Raw genomic sequence first — 16724 nt, 5'->3', positions numbered from 1 at the left:
ATGAGTTTCAAGATTACTCTTATGGGAATTATGGGATTCAGGTCCAGGATGAGTTTCAAGATAACTCCGATGGGAATTATGGGATTCAGGTACAGGGTGTTCCTGCTGTAGAAGATGGGGAACAGGGAGGCTTTCCCAAGGGAGGAAAAGGTGTTGTTAATGCTGATGTTTCACAGGTGCAAGAAGCAGGAAGGGAGAGCAGCTCCCAGCCTGATAACTAATGAGCAGTTTGGCCTTGACGATACAGCCGATTGGAATTTAGGGGGGTTTGCAGAAGTCTTAGAATAGCAAATAAGAGGGAGGTCAAAGGGCAAAGGAATGCCTTCATGTTAAGCTATTAAAACAGTCTGCTGAGAGAGGAATCTTTGTCAAAGCAATGTCTCTTTGAATCAAGAAGCAAGTTCTGCTTTCCTGGGTTGTCTTGTAGCTTTGATGTATTCTCGCTCATGGGACTTTGTCATGTACTTAAAAGGACTTTGCTTCATGCCAAGTGCTTTTTTGGATTATTTCTTACAGCCTTGTTTTGCAGCTATCTTTTGGAACTGAACTTTTTGCCTTTTAAGAACTATCTTTTTCCCTAATTCCAATAAACTACAAAAGACTATAACCTGTATATTGCCAGGTGTATTTTAGCAAGGTGAAGCTAACCTGAGGTGCGACACCCCACGTAGAGTGTGTTGCAGTAGTCTATTCGAGATGTAACAAGAGCATGGACCACCGCGGGCAGGTCTGGTTTCCCAAGGTTGGGTGCAACTGGTGCACAAGTTTTAATTGTACGAAAGCTCCCCTGGCCACCACTGAAACCTGAGGTTCCAGGAGCACTCCCAAGCTACGAACCTGTGCCTTTAGGGGGAGTGCAACCCTGTCCAACACAGGCTGTAACCCTATACCCTGTTTGGCCATAAGACTGACCAGGAGTACCTCCATCTTGTCTGGATTCAATTTCTATTTGTTTGTCCTCATCCAGACCATCACTGCCAGGAAATGGATCAGGGCCATGTCAGTACTGTCACCGCAGCAGGTAGTTGGAGAGCTCCAGAGAGCTACTGGCCATCACTACATGCCCAGGCAGAGTGTCCTGCTTGTCTCCCATAGTATTTACACAAGTGTCTTTGCTGATGGCAACAAAGGTGCTTGGCAATGGCCAATTCTCCAGGGCTATCTGGTCAGCTGCTGTGGCAACAATAACAGCAGGGCAGGTAAGGATGACAGTCCAGCTGGGCTGAATTGATTTTGGTCTATCTGGACCATCTGCCCCCACTGCTGATGCAGATCAGGGGTGGACGATATGAACACCTCCATGGCCTCCTAATCCAGTCTGGAGTATTTTCACTCAGACTGGCCCCAGATTTTTGGATAGATATAGATTTTTGGATAGATATAGCCTCCGGTGGCTCAGTGTGTTAAAGCTGCTGAACTTGCAGACCGAAAGGTCCCAGGTTCAAATCCTGGGAGCAGAGTGAGCACCCGCTGTTAGCTCCAGCTTCTGCCAACCTAGCAGTTTGAAAACATGCAAATGTGAGTAGATCAATAGGTACTGCTCCGGTGGGAAGGTAATGGCATTCCATGCAGTCATGCCGGCCACATGACCTTGGAGGTGTCTACGGACAACGCTGGCTCTTCGGCTTAGAAATGGAGATGAGCACCAACCCCCAGAGTCGGACACGACTGGACTTAATGTCAGGGGAAACCTTTACCTTTATAGATCAGACATTAATCACTGACATTTGCTCAAAGAAGAAACATGGCAAGTAGGCAAGTTGGAATGTGAGGAAAGGTCCCTTCTAAATCCATACTTGAAAATTCATTCTGAGACCATCTTATTTGTGAATGTTGGTAGGAGATGGCTTGGACAAAAGACAGACCACATTTGGGCATGGGATAGTTTGGCTTCTTCATTTTATTATGAGTATGACTGATAGTTAACAGCATTAAAAGCTTTTATAGTTTTCTGTTGACAGCCACTCAACCCAGTGAATCTGTTACATCAGTTAGAATATCAGCTACATTGTCACCATCACGAAGATTTCTTGCTCCATCTCCATGGCCTGTAATAGAAATAGTGTAGAAATTAAATAACTTAATATTCTTATGTATACCTCACAAAACAAAGCTAATAATGAACAAACACTGTGAGAAACATCCATCGTTATTGTATTATTTTACCTGTTCATATGTTTGTGACTCTTTTGAACTGTTGTGTTGAGACTAATATTATCCCAGTAACACAAAGAAGATGGATAGTTAAAAGAACATGAAAGAATCCATCAAATTCAATTTTGAATGCTGATGTTTTGGATACTGAGTGAGCGCTAAATCTGAATGATATGGATGCTCAGAGGTAGTTTTAATCAGCATGCCTGTCTAACTCAAAGATATGTCAGTTTAGGTTTAGGTGAAGAAAAACTTTTACTGAAGGCAATGTCCTTTTGCCAGCTGATTTAAAGGATTTTGTGACAGAAGTGCTCTTCCCGATGATAACTGAAGTGTTCTCCCCAGTGATGCCCTTCCTGTTAGACTCAAGAAAAAGCAAATTGCTGTAGAAACTCCTAGCTTGTCTCTTTTTTCACTTTTCTCTCTTTTGCTATCCTGACCACTCAATGTGTCCTATATTTCACCTGCAAAATGTTGGAAGATTATGGAAGGAACGCACAGGGCAATTTCTTCCACAGAGAGGAAAGGGGTAAAAGATCAGCATATTTGGGTTTACTCCCTGACTACTGTTAGAGAATTGTAATACCATGTCTTTATTTTTAGCGAGTGCCTTCCTGTTTACATGGCCCTTACCTTCAACATTTCTCAGGCTTCTCTCAGCAGCCGCTAGGGAGAAGAAAAGAGGTGTAGGAGGGATTGAAAAACAGGAAAGCAGATGTTACATTGATGAAACGCCTCACAGCAGCTCAACCAGAAAAAAGTTCAACACCATGCTCATAATTTCAGTAATAATCAATACATCAGGTGTGGGTCTCAATTACATATCTTTCACCCTCTGGCAACATATTTGATACTTTGGAAAAATACAGACATATCAATGTTTGTGTTCCTGAACTTCAAATGAATATCCCTTACTGTCCATTCCACAAATGCATGTAAAAATTGTAGAAAGATTGAGGTCCCTTTCACACTGCCCTATATTCCAGGATCTCATTCCAGATAAGCTATTTATCACAGATTATCTGGCAGTGTAGACTCATACAATCCAGTTCAAAGCAGATGAAATGGGATCAGATCCTGGGATATTGGGCAGTGTAGAACTAACCTGAGTTTCCTTTACACAACAATTAGAACTTTTTGTTTTGCTTCAACAGAACTCATGAAGAACTATAATTTCTACTCTTGGGATGTGGAATTTGGGACATATAAAAGCCAAAAATACTCAGTTCTTATTGTTTTCAGCTAATTCACACTATTTTTATAATGGAATCTAGATGGAATTCTATTTGGGTTAGCATACAAAATCTGAAATATGACCCATGTTGCAAACACTCATAGGAATTTAAAGGAATTAATTGTCTATTGTGCGTGCCATTCTGAAATGTCTTTCCTTTCAATGTCCTCTTGGTACCAATTTGAATACCAAATTAAAATGTGGTTTTTTATTACAACCTTTGGGAGTTATTGCTTTTATCCATTTAGAACCTAGACACATTATTGAGTCTTTTAACTTTTTAAAATGTTAGATAGTTTAATATGTTTTTGGATTATAAATTATGTTTTACTTTTACAATTGCTTTTCTTGTTAAAGTTCAAAGTGCAGCATCATTTTGAATTACATGAGGTCATTTTCCGTTTAATCACACCGAGATCCCAGGATATAGTGGATGGAAGCTATATAGCTGTGTCTCCCACCCTCATGGATCTTAGTACAGTTACAATGCATAGCTCAAATTAGTTTTGTTTTTATTTAGCCCACATTTTTAATCTTAATGCACCAGTGGGGTGGGACATTTTTTTCATCTAAACTTAAAACAACAGCATGAAAAGCAGAAACTGAGACCTCAAAAAGGTTATTTTATGCCCCAGGGCTAGGCTCCTCCAACTCAAACTGTTGAATAGCAACAATTGGGACACTAAAAAGATATAAATATTTTACTACTTTTTGCCATAGGGCAGCTCATCCACTCCTGTCAATGTGACATATTGCAGCAAAAATTGCTGTAAGCTAATTATTTGCTGAAGTGGGATGCAGCAAAGCAGAAGTTTGGGAGGGGAGGTGTATGTCACTTTGAGCTCTTTAGAAGAAGGACCAAATATAAAAGTAATAATAGAACCATTTCTCTGATAAGGGAATCACTACTTTGTACTGCTTCAAAAAATCTCTGTCCAGTTTATTCTGTTCTCACATACTTACTAGCACTGGTATGAGATTCTTCATTAGAAGAGGTTGAACCTGAAAAAGAAAAATACTTAACTGAAGGATTAAAGGTAAAGATAAAGGTTTCCCCTGACGCTAAGTCCAGTCATGTCTGACTCTGGGGGTTGGTGCTCATCTCCATTTCTATGCCGAAGAGCTGGTGTTGTCCGTAGACACCTCCAAGGTCATGTGGCCAGCATGACTGCATGGAGCGCCGTTACCTTCCTGCCGGAGCGGTACCTATTGATCTACTCACATTGGCATGTTTTCGAACTGCTAAGTTGGCAGAAGCTGGAGCTAACAGTGGGCGCTCATTCTGCTCCCAGGATTTGAACCTGGGACCTTTCGGTCTGCAAGTTCAGCAGCTCAGTGCTTTAACACACTTCGCCACTGGGGCTATAACTGAAGGATTACAGGAGTGTAAAAAGTCTTCTTACTTTTTAAGCAGAGGCCAAGGTCCTGTATCATCAACATAACTTTAAGGATGGAGCTTTGTCCCTGGTACTTTTGTTTGATGAAATGATCCCCTGCCCTCTCCCTCCAAAAACAGTGTGGAAGTATCCGAACTAAAGCGGTTCTGAAGTAATGCAAACCAAAAACACTGGAAAATGATATCTGCAGCACTATTTTGGTCATGGGCATGCTGAGAATAGACAGTTGCTTTTCTCAAGCCTTAGTCTAGGGTTGCTATCTAAATGACTGTCTCTTTTTATATGAGCTGGTCCAAAGTTTATTGTCTTCAAGGGATGGCTTTCTTTTGGTCTCACCACCATTGCAATCATGTTTAGTGTTGACACAGGAGAGAAAGCCTTCTCAGCAGCTGCCCCAAATTATAGTACACCTTTTCATAGAAAATCTGGTCAGCCCTTCCCTCCTCTCTTTCCTCAGATAGACTAAGACCTACTTATTTAGTCAGGCCATTGATGAATATATATATATTTGTCATATGGCAGAACAAACTGAAAATGTCCAACATTCAGATTCTCCCTCACTCTTGTTTTTCAGAAGAAAGACTTAGTGAAGCTGTGATTTACCACATTCTTAAAGCTTAGTGGCAGTTCGAATCCTAAGATCATCTGTGAAGAAGTGTATAATTATATTTTCTTTACAGATGATATGTGTATTTGATTCTGTGTAAACAGTCAGGTTTGGCTAAGTTTAAAATGGTGAGTATTTCAGTTGACCATATGTATGGGGGAAGGTAGCCATCTTAGAATGCTAGAGCAGGTTACCATAGCAACAGGGGCGGAGCCAACCGCAGCTTGGAAAGAAAAAGGGGAATGTTTTAAAACCCAGCAGTTGGTGATTCTCTAGACACAGAGAAGGATCTGATCCTTGTGTGGAGAATCAGACTGGCTTAAATAGAAAGATTTGAGTCAGATTTAGGTTAGACCAGACTAGGCAAGTTAGGTGATTTGTCTAGGGTCAGTTGTAGAATCTGTGGATTAGGGAACATTAATCCCAGGGGATCCAGGAGGATCAGGGTTTAGTGTAATCCAGAGAAAGAAGTATTTTGAAAGTTTAACCACCTCATAACCGTTTGTAACTATTAAGCGAAGTGCCTTTACCAAGTTATCTGAAACCATCAAGCTCTGTACCTGCAATAAACTTGTTTTGATTTTATTCAAATCAAGCCTCTGTCATACTCTCATATTAAGTTAAGTAACATCAACATCTGAAGTAGAACAAATAGAAAAAGCTTAAAGGAACCAGTGCCATCTGCCTGACGTCTCACCATTGGTGGCAGCGAAGAAGATAATCAAACAAATCATTAATTAACATCATCTCTCACAAAACATCTTTATTAAGTGGTGGTATCTCTGTGTGTGTGTGTGGGATCAAAAAAAAGGGTTCCATCACTGACACACATTCCCTATCACCTCAGCATCTCTACATAAATTGGTGGCAGCGGTGGGATTCAAGGGGATTCCATCCTCTGCCACATCAAGTCTTGACATTATTTGGTGGCAGCAGTGGGATCTGAAGGGGATTCCATCATCTGCCACATCAAGGCTCACCACATAAATTGGTGGCAGCGGTGGGATCTGAAGGGATTCCATCCTCTGCCACATCAAGTCCCGACATCATCCTTTAACAATGACAGCCTAATGTACAAGAGTGCGTCAAAAAGTAATGCCTTCATCAAGCTAACTTATTTCTTATTTCACTTTAACAGCTACTGGACTATCTATGCATGGAATGATAGCGGTAACCTTACTCTAATGATATAGTATTTGTGAGGGAATAGGAAATAAAGACTCCATATTGTGATGAGTTAACTGGAAAGGGTTGCTATGGCGACAGCTGCCTGGCTATGTCAGCCAACATTCTGATTGGTTGCTGCCTTTGGCAGAGGCAGACCAACGGTTTTTCCAACTGACGTTTTCAGTTTCAGTTTGTCTTCTGGAGAGTGAGGGAAAAGGTGCTGACAGGTATTTTTAGTCAGGAATGTAATGGCTGTTGTGCTCTCCAAAGTTTGACTATTTAAAGAAGGAATGAGGCATATTTAAAAGGGACTGTTACATATTGTTGCCCTGTGTATGTGTTAGAACTTTTGAACCTGAATAAAGATACTGTTATTGTTTCACTCAAGCCTAAAGTGACAAGCCTTATTACACAGCATTTATCTTGATTTAAAAACGGTGATAAAGCTTCCGTTTACATATTTACATATTTATTCCGTTTACATATTTTACATAACCACGCCAACAGTATTTTCTTGTTCAGACTAAATGATTAGTAGAGCTCTGCTTTTGTATAGAATTGTTGTCTCATTTTCATATTTTTGCTAACGAAAATGGGGCACCTATACCAACAGAATTTTCATCTGGTTTATGAAAAAAATGAAAATTTTTGGACCATTGACTGCAATGGGAGGGCTCCTGAGGCTCCCCCCCCCTCGGTTTTTGGGGTAGAGGGGTGAAAATTGTCACACACGGAGAGCATTTCGACCACTTTTAGCCCACCAACTTTTAAAATGTTTGGGTCTTCTCCAGAGTACTATTGTTATTCATATTATTATTATTATTAACACCCATTGCCACACATCGGATATAATGGGAAGGCACTCCTCTCTCAGACTCAGCTTAGGGTTTCAGGATAGCTATCCTTGTTAATATTCATATTAATATGATCACTAAGACCCATTGGCACACATCGGATATAATGGGAAGGCACTCCCCTCTCAGACTCAGCTTAGGGTTTCAGGATAGTAATCATTATTAATATTCATATTAATATGATCATCAAGACCCATTGGCACACATCGGATGTAATGTGAAGGTATGTCCCTCTCAGACTCAGCTTAGGGTCCCAGGATAGCTATCCTTATTAATATTCATATTAATATGATCATCAAGACCCATTGACACACATCAGATGTAATGGGGAGGCACTCCCCTCTCATACTCAGCTTAGAGTCCCAAGAAAGCTATCCTTATTAATTTTCATATTAATATGATCATTAAGACCCACTGACACACATTGGATATAATGGGGAGGCACTCCCCTCTCAGACTCAGTTTAGAGTCCCAGGAAAACTATCCTTATTAATATTCATATTAATATGATCATTAAGACCCATTGACACACATCGGATGTAATGGAGAGGCACTCCCCTCTCAGACTCAGCTTAGGGTCCCAGGATAGCTATCGTTATTTATATTAATATTATTATTAACACCCATTGGTACACATCAGCTGTAATGGGGAAGAAGCCCTCTGTCAGTACCTGCTTATTGTTAAAGGGCCGAAACGAAAAGAAAATGAAAGCAAGCACGATGATTGTGCAGCTTTCATTTTCGTGTCACCTATGGTTTTGTATGAAAATGTCATCATTTGTTTTGTGTAGATGAATGGCCAAAACAAAATGATATCACAAAGGAAATGAAGGAAAATTTTTCACGCACATCTCTACTGATTAGAACTATGAATCTGAAGCTAAAAGAAAGAGTTATGATTGAATTTCTGGCAAAAATGGTTGTGTACCTAAGGAAATCCATAATTGCTTGAAGAATGGTTATGGAGATGCTGAATTGATATTAACAATGTGCAGTGTCGGGTGAAGAAATTTGAAAACGGAGAAAACGGAATTGCAGATAAACGAAGAAACATCCGGCTGACAACATCAGTCACAAATACAAATGGAGAACGTGCTGCTGAATTCATTTGAGGAGACAGACGCGTTACAATTCAGAATGTTGCTGATGCATTGAATATCTCATAGAATCATAGAATCATAGAGTTGGAAGAGACCTCGTGGGCCATCCAGTCCAACCCCCTGCCAAGAAGCAGGAAAATCGCATTCATATGGCTCTGCCCAAGGAATCATTGCTGACTTGGGATATCACAAAGTGTCTACTAAGTGGGTTCTTAAGAAACACTTAAGAAACTTAAGGAGGCAATAAGATAGAAGAGACCACTAAAGAGGTTTGTTCCATCAAGCTTCATCACTATAATGCATACCCACACACATCATTTTTCACAACCCATGTGATTGCAAAAATAGGCTGGTCAATAGTGCCTCACCCACCCTTAGCCCTGATTTGGCCCCTTCTGACTTTTACTTGTTTGGACCTCTGAAAGACAACCTACGTGGTTTCAGATTAAATGACTTGAATGATGTTAAAACAGCTTTAAAATCATGAGTCACGAAGCCAAACCTTGAATTTTTCCAAAATGGTTTTCATGCCTGGGTTAAACAATGGCACAAATGTGTACAAATCGATGGTGACTATGTTGAGCGGTAGTTTTGGGTATAGTTCAGGCTATGATCTGTAGCAACTTCTGCTGTTATATGTTCATTCATAACGTTTTTATGACACAGGAGGCAAAACGTTTTGACCCATCCACATATTATTCATTTAGTCTTCTGATAGAAACAGAAACCAGACCTGCCATCATTTTGGAACTGACACAGTGGGACAACATTTGCTTGGTCCTATTTTCAACAAAGTCTGCAGTATTGTTCCCAAGAAAGAAACAAATAGGAAAGGACAGAAGGATGGGAATGAAACCTACCTCCAGAGATCAAGATGCCGAGAACAGCTGCCAGAACAAGAAATAAGTGGGCATTCATTTTCCTGGAACTCAAGAGGCTTTCTGACACAGCAGTTGGGTACGAGAAAACCCTGGTCAATGAAAGGCCTGCTCTGTCAGCTTATGAAGGGAATCAGATTAGCCCAAGGGCCTGGTACATGTTGGCACATGGATTATAAACTAATTAAGTCAAAAATAATTATAATTCAGAAGATAAACAATGTGTACAGCAAATAACTTGATGAAGTCTCTTCATGATGAGAAAATATTAATAAATCCTTTTCTGTACATTGAGATCCTTCTCCCCAAGGCTATTCCTAATCAACTTCTATTTGCCAGTGGGATCACTGGTTTGCATAAGTCCACCGAAAAGTAGTTTCTTCTTTCAGCTTACCCAACTGTCACCAACTGACTATTTTCTCCCTTCCTTTCTTTTTTCTCACAGTTCTATTTTTTTCCTTTGTCAATCAATTTCAGAATGAACATCTGACAAGAATTTCAGATGTGTCCATAACAGTTTGAATATTTTGCCCAAAGAGTGATCATGTGAAAACAAAAACAATGTGATATTGGCAACCGTTGGCAACAATGTGATATTAGCAATCAGAAGAAATAATAAATTGTTGTTTTATATGCCTATAAGTTTTATTTCATTGTATTTTAAATTGTGTTTTATATTCTGTTTTCTGCACCTTGTGTCATGTGTGAGACGCCCCAAGTCTCTTCAGGGAGATTGTGGCGGGATACAAGAATAAAGTTGTTGTTGTTGTTGTTGTTGTTGTTGTTGTTGTTATTATTATTATTATTATTATCATTAATGGTTGCCCTGCAAACTGAAAAGAGACTTTGGGTGCAATGGCTGAGGTTCTATCCTATTTTTATCAAGGACTTAGATGATGAATGAAGAGAATCTGTATTAGGTTTTAAGGTTACACACAACCAGAAGAGACGGAAAGAAGACAGCAAAGGAAAGAAAACAAATCTTGGTATGAAATGGAATGGGATGGGAGACAGACAGAGATATAGCTTAGTAGTGCAATAGACACTGCCAATACAGCCCCCCCCCAAATATCTATTGCTCTCTATATATTTCCAGAGGTAGGGATAGGATGCACTGTGCTCTTTTCAGTTCTCTTCCTCTGCTTTTATTTTAATTTCTATTGTCTCTTATTTTAGGAAATAAAATACTGTATTTAGAGGGAGCTGCAACTATTCCCTTTATGATTCTTTTGTGTCTTTATTGGTGCTTATGAATAAATCATTTGACAATTTGCTGAAATGATTTCCTGATCCACCTCCCCTTTAATTTCTTGTCTCATTCTCCAGTCTTCTTTCATCTGCCAAATTCCGACAAACTGTGTTCTTAGAACTAATGGTGACAAATTCCATGACATTCTCTGGAAAAACCTTGATTTGTCTAATGAACGAATGTTTTCAATAATGAATGAATTGGTGATAACACTATGCAACAACATTTGAAAAAATCTGTTCCTGGTTTGAAGTTTAATTGTGTGACACTTACTTTTAAAGTAGTTGCTATACTCTGGGAACTTTGTTTCTGTGGCTGCCATTTTTAACTTTACAATGTGCAGATTGTTTGATAAACTTTTTCAATTTTAAATGATAGAACCAATGAGGAAATAACATTTATAACCCAGGAACAAAATCATGTCAACAATGGAATCATTTGTATTGTTGGTAGAAAAATAATTCACAATCTCCGCAATTTTTCCTTTCAAAGTTATAGTCCAGGAAGAAAGAGAAAAGTAAATTAACTGTGCAATGTGTTGTCGAAGGCTTTCATTGCTGGAATCACTGGGTTTTTGTGAGGTTTCCAGGCTGTGTGGCCATATTCCAGAAGCATTCATTCTTGACGTGTTGCCCACATCTATGTCAGGCATTCTCAGAGGTTGTGTGGTCTGTTGGAAACTAAGTAAGTGAGGCTTATATATCTATGGAGTAATCAGGGTGGAGGAAAGAACTCTTGTCTGCTTGAGGAACATGTGAATGTTGCAATTTGCCACTTTGACTAGCATTTTAATGGCCCACAGTTTCAAGACCTGGCTGCTTCCTGCCTGGGGGAATCCTTGGTTGAGAGGTGTTAGCTGGCCGTGATTGATTCTTGTCTGGAATTTCCCTGCTTTTTGAGTCTTGCTCTTTATTTACTTAATTTCCAACAGATTCCTCAACCGCTGAGGATGCCTGGTATAGGTGTGGGCAAAATGTCAGGAGAGAATGCTTCTGTAACATGGCCATACAGCCCAGAAAACTCACAACAACCTAACTAACTGTGCAGATGTCATTGGAAAAACTGTTTCCTGGGATCATGATCTGTACTTCCATGATGAAAGTCTTCTGACAAAAGTTACATCTAATACCTGTTGTAAGAATGTGTTTGTTATGAATCTTGCAAATCTGATAAAAAGGTCTTTAAACTAAATCCTACGGAGCAGGAAAACAGTATTTCACAGGAAATGGAGACACCAAGTAGTGGGGTAATGACATCGATGTTGTAATGATTGTGGGTATGGTGGAATATGAATAAATCAATGGGAAGGAATAAAAATAAGGAAGAAGCTGAAGGAAAAGAGCCATAGTTTTAGATGAACTTGCATAATGCGCAAAGCAAATAAGGTGAACCTGAACTCTAAATTCTGCTAAGCAATATAAGTTATTAGGTATCATTGAAACTTGATGAGATAATGCTCATGACTTGAATGCAGCAATTGAAGGGTATGACCTACTCAAAAATATGCCTAATATGATGGGAAGAAGAGCAGCATTATAGGTAGACAATGTGCATGACTTGGAATGCAGAAGGCAGATTGTAGTAGAGCTCAATAACAGTGTAGAAATCTCCAGGCCAGATTGAAAATTTGGATGATGTCTCCCAGAATCAATTTTCAATAACTCTGAAAGAAGAGATAACGTAGTAATGGGTCACTGTAACTGACTTGATATTTGTTTGAAGTTAAAGTGTGTTGGGAGTGTGAACTACAGCAAGTGTCTTATTTGCTTTGCGGGAAGTAGTAGAGGCAAAAATGGGGACAATAATCTTGTACCTGATTTTGTCCAATGGGGGAAAATTAGCCAACAATCTGGAAGTAGTGGAAACTTTGGATGGATGCAACAACATCCCTTGGGGATTTCATTTTTTCCAGAGGGAATTTCAGTCCAACTCAACCTCATGACTCTAACAATGCAAATTTCAATGTTTAAGAAATTATTGGATGAGATCTAATGGCCAGTGGAAGAAGGTCATGATGGTTGTGAGCTTCTTGTCAATCATACTATGTAAGTAAAAAAAAAAGGTGGTAATTGCATCATTAATCATTACCTGCAATATTACCTAGGCATGATAGCAGGTGAAGTTCAAAAATGTGTACCAGACTGCATGTTTCTCATTCCTTCAGTCATTCACATATGGAAGTTAAGGACATTTGGGAAAGAATCAATCAACTCAGGATGGCAAAGCATCCTAACTGCCCATGGCCCAAACACGTGGCCTATAAGCTCAGGGAGATTTGGCATGGAGTCTCACATCTTATTGGTCTATTATGTGTCTTTTATATGCCAATTCTTTATGACTTAATTATTTTTACTCTTAATCCCCAGGACCACAATGTGCTAGCACCTCAGGCTAGGTTTCTTCCCTTTATAAGGGAAGCCAGACTTTGGTTTAATAGAAAGTCTCCTAAACAGAGTTCCAGAATTCAGAATTCTAGGAAGCTTCTGAATCCCAGGACAATGAAGATCCGTTTCCTCCTTGTGCTCACAGCTATTGCCTTCATCCTGGTGTCTGGAGGTAAGCTGCAACTTGTGCTTTTTCACTTGTCTTTTTTTTGAGAGAGACAACTAGCTTGTTTTATGTTGTTCATGTGGTTAATAACAGGACTCAGCTGAGAGGTTTCAAGGTAGTGATAGGTCTCATTTCACTTCTTAGAAGGTAACACAACTATTTTATAAGAGTATGTTAAACATTCATTGTTTATAGGATAAGTTTGTTATTGGGTAGGGTATCTACAATCCTCCAGATCAGTGGTTCTTAACCTGTGGGTCCCCAGATGTTTTGGCCTTCAACTCTCATAAATCCTAACAGCTGGTAAACTGGCTGGGATTTCTGGGAGTTGTAGGCCAAAACATCTGCGGATCCACAGATTGAAAACCTCCAGATAAAGACCTCCAATCCACAGCCATCCTAGGCAATCTGGTCAGTGCTCAGGACCGATGGGAGAGGCAGTCTAACATCATCTGGAGGATCAAAGAGAAAGAGGGATTGCCAGTGCAAATTGCTTGCCCATGATTCACGTCCGAGCAATTTTCCCTCCCTATGTTTCTTGTAGATCAGTAGCTATTTCCTCTTGTCACCATGTTATCCTCTTGTCACCATGTTATCAGGGACAAAGACAAACCTCCATTATGTTACTTTTACCAAATGTGAGGACAATGTTATTGGTCTCGACACATTTAAGGCAACCCAAAGATCTTAATCAGCTATTCAGGCATTCACATATTGATCTTCCTTTCCAGACATTATTTTATACATTTGCATGATGGGAGGACAGCAGAGATCCTGTTCAGAGTTTGCTGCTTACCTGTTAATAGTGCTTAAATATGGTTGGCAATGACATCATATCAGGTGTTAAGCACACCAGTTCAATAATCTTTTCAATGAATTATTGCTAATAATATTGCTAATATTGTTAATTCTCTAAAAGATTGTAAAAGGCTAAGCGACTACACTGCCTTCTCTGTTTGTATTCAGGATCAGCATCTTCAGATGAAATCCCTGATCCAGATATTCGTAAGTATGTTAAAGCAGGGTCATATAGACACAGATTTTCAAGGCAAGACAAATCAGTAGATTCCCTTGACAACTGATTTTGTTAAATACCTCATTTCTTTTCATTCCTTTCCCCAAAGTGCTCAGGATGAGCCACGGGTTTATCTCTGCCTTACTAATTTCTATTTGTTGTATATGGCTTGACCTCTCCAAGCTATGTTGACTGAGAGTACAACTTAAAATAATCTGATGACAAATACCAGGATTTTAATTTGGCTTTCCCCCACCATGGCTAGTTGTTATTTGAAAAAAAACAACAAAAAAGCTTCAATGACAAGTGGAAAGAATCTGGGAGAATCGTTTACATGTGTATAGGTGACAATGCGCAAGAATTGCTACAGCATAAGAGTCCTTGCATTTCATTTCTGCAATATGATCTGATCTGGAAGTGGTCTGCAGAACTGAGTCTTATGATAAGGGAGAATTTTGGCTTAGTTAGTATGAGGATTTCATGCACTTAACATGTCTCTTTACACCTTCATTTCCTCCTTTCTTTCCCTGGCAGCTCCTGAGAGAAGCTCGAGAGATGCTCATGGTAAGCCTTCTCAAAATTCCATTTCACCCACAGTATGACACAACATAACTTCATTAATATTTAACCCAAAAATCTGGGCATTGGGGTCCAAAATTATATCTCATGTTCAGCCCAGGAAACTTTTAAGGTTGGAAATGATAAAATGAAAATGATTGCCATTTTTAGACATACTGATATGTGCTCCCTGAGGGATATACATTTGGGATGGAATGAAGGTGCTTCTGTGATGATTTCAGTTCTGCACTCTTTTCTGTTACAGGCTATGAAGAAAGGCTACTAGGCGGCGGCTCTTATGGTCGTCCAGGAAATCATCTGCCTCAACTTTTGACTGGCGTACTGGACACATTAGGCTGAGCAGCTATCTCAGCTTTAAAGTTTTGATTCTGTTGAGCATTTATGTTGGCATCCATAACAGAATAAAATAAAGTGGCCAACCCATCTGCAAGAAATGTTGCCTGTGTTTTTCATGGTGTGTGATTTTCCTGACACTCAAAAGTTCAGTTAAGTTCACAATTGTACTGAAACATATGCTTGAGTTTTTGTAAACTCATCCTCATCCTCAACATAATTAGGAGCATTGTTTGAATACCTGATATCAAGGCATTCATATAACATTTATATCAATTAAGCTGATAATATCATTTTCCTTGAGGTTCTTTTCACTACTGAAGATCACAAAACTCTTTCTGGTTTTCACAATAAGACCACTAAGGTCCATATCCTTCCACTTGAATAATGTTAAACGAAATATTATCTATACCTTGGTTTTATAAATGAGATGCACAGTTAACAGCAAAGAAAAATACTGTAAAAGGACCAATATAAGCAATTGATGCTTTGTAGAAGATGTCCATCTCATATCATTCATTACAACACCAAGAGGTTTTTTGCACAATACCTCTTTAACTACTGAGGTTGCATCTTATGATTTGTTGTATGATGAGATAGTAGAGTTCCCTAATACCCAGGATTACATAGAATGCAGCTATGGCAGTGAATAGGAATTATAGTTCTATATCTGTAAAGTGTGAAATCACCACAAGAAAGCAGCCATGATTTTGAGAGAAAACCTCCAAAAGAGATATGAATCAAGCAACCACCAAAACCACATTCTGTTTGTGCTGAATTTCCAAGCATCGGGTATTAGTTTTTTTATTGTGCCAGAAGTGACTTGAGAACATAATGCAAATCGTTTTTGGTGTGCAAGAATTAGCTGTCTACAGAGATGTTGCCCAGGGGATGCCAGGAAGTGTGACTATCCTGCTGGGAGGCTTCTCTCATGTTCCCGCAAGTTAGAGCTGACGTATGGGAGCTCACGCTGTCTCTTGGATTCAAACCGGCGACCTTCAGGTCAAAAACCCAACCTTCAGGACAGCAGTCCAGCCGGCACTAGGGTTTAACCCATTGCGCCATCACAGCTCCTTAAGGTAAAGGTAAAGGTTTCCCCTGACTATAAGTCCAGTTGTGACTGACTCTGGGGGTTGGTGCTCATCTCCATTTCTAAGCCAAAGAGCCGGCATTGTCCGTAGACACTTCCAAAGTCATGTGGCCGGCACTTCCATTCTTTCAGATGGATTTAAGACCCCACAATTCTATGAGACTGATCCATAACTACTTGGAAATTATGCCTAAAGAATCACCTTCAATAGCTACACTTCAAAATGAAAAGAGTGGAATGTCACAGGGTTCTATCCTAGAGCCATTACTCTTCAACATTTCAACATTTTTATCAATTATTTAGATGACGAAAGAAGAGAATTATTATCAAGTTTGCAGATGATGGGCAACTGGGATACTAACATCTTGGAAGACAAAAACAGAATCCATAATGGCCTAGATAGACTAAAATAATTGGGTAGAAATTTGTGAAATGAAACACAATAGAAACCAATACAAAATGCACCGGTATTGAATAGGGATTACAGAGTACATGGCTCAGCATTGCTACATGTGAA

The 16724-nt window shown here is 39.5% G+C and overlaps 1 long non-coding RNA gene across 2 annotated transcripts; it reads left to right on the top strand.

Annotated features, from left to right (window-relative positions):
* The first annotated feature begins 6142 nt into the window (after positions 1 to 6142).
* Positions 6143 to 15209, top strand: LOC134296355 (uncharacterized). 2 transcript variants are annotated; one of them, XR_010003076.1, is made up of 5 exons: positions 6143 to 6786; positions 13007 to 13196; positions 14157 to 14195; positions 14740 to 14769; positions 15029 to 15209. It is a non-coding gene; the product is annotated as an uncharacterized LOC134296355 (long non-coding RNA). The 2 variants fall into 2 exon arrangements; XR_010003077.1 differs by lacking the exon at positions 6143 to 6786 and adding an exon at positions 10144 to 10377.
* Positions 15210 to 16724: the final 1515 nt, after the last annotated feature.

The sequence above is a fragment of the Anolis carolinensis genome, chromosome 2 (assembly GCF_035594765.1).
Source record: "Anolis carolinensis isolate JA03-04 chromosome 2, rAnoCar3.1.pri, whole genome shotgun sequence".
NCBI classification, from domain to species: Eukaryota; Metazoa; Chordata; class Lepidosauria; order Squamata; family Dactyloidae; genus Anolis; species Anolis carolinensis.
Note: the sequence above shows the minus strand (reverse complement) of the source record. Positions and strands in the feature narration are given on the sequence as shown.